The following is a 396-nucleotide window of genomic DNA, read 5'->3' on the forward strand; positions in this document are numbered from 1 at the left end:
CCTACTGAAGGGTGACTTCAGAAATAGGTTGCCCGTGCTGGCAACCTGTTCATGCTGGCAGCAGGGATTGAGTCCACACGGCTGTCTGTTTCTAAATCTCTTACCAGGAGATGTTCTGGCAGTAGTTAAAGGTGGTTTCTTCCCCTAATCCTTATCTTGCTTGTCTGCAGACAGGCACCAGGGATAGTCATGCTGTGGTTTGTGCCCTACTTGTTTTGTGTCCAGGGTTTTGGTGCTTTTGACATCCTTCCTCATGATATCACAGAGTAACTAATATTCTCTCTTCCAAAGCATCTGTAATGAGTCCCTCTTGGCCCCATTATAAGAAATATTCTTTCTTTTATACTTTGCATCCATATGTCCTGGTAGTATGTGAAGGTGTTTTTAATGGCAGTC

The 396-nt window shown here is 44.2% G+C and overlaps 1 protein-coding gene across 1 annotated transcript in view; it reads left to right on the forward strand.

Moving 5' to 3' along the window:
• The window catches only part of DHX35 (DEAH (Asp-Glu-Ala-His) box polypeptide 35), a 35456-nt gene that overhangs the window by 30158 nt on the left and 4902 nt on the right, over window positions 1-396 (forward strand). The gene's annotated exons all lie outside the window — the stretch shown is intronic.

This window comes from Pygoscelis adeliae, unplaced genomic scaffold (assembly GCF_000699105.1).
Source record: "Pygoscelis adeliae isolate BGI_AS28 unplaced genomic scaffold, ASM69910v1 Scaffold72, whole genome shotgun sequence".
Taxonomy (NCBI): Eukaryota; Metazoa; Chordata; class Aves; order Sphenisciformes; family Spheniscidae; genus Pygoscelis; species Pygoscelis adeliae.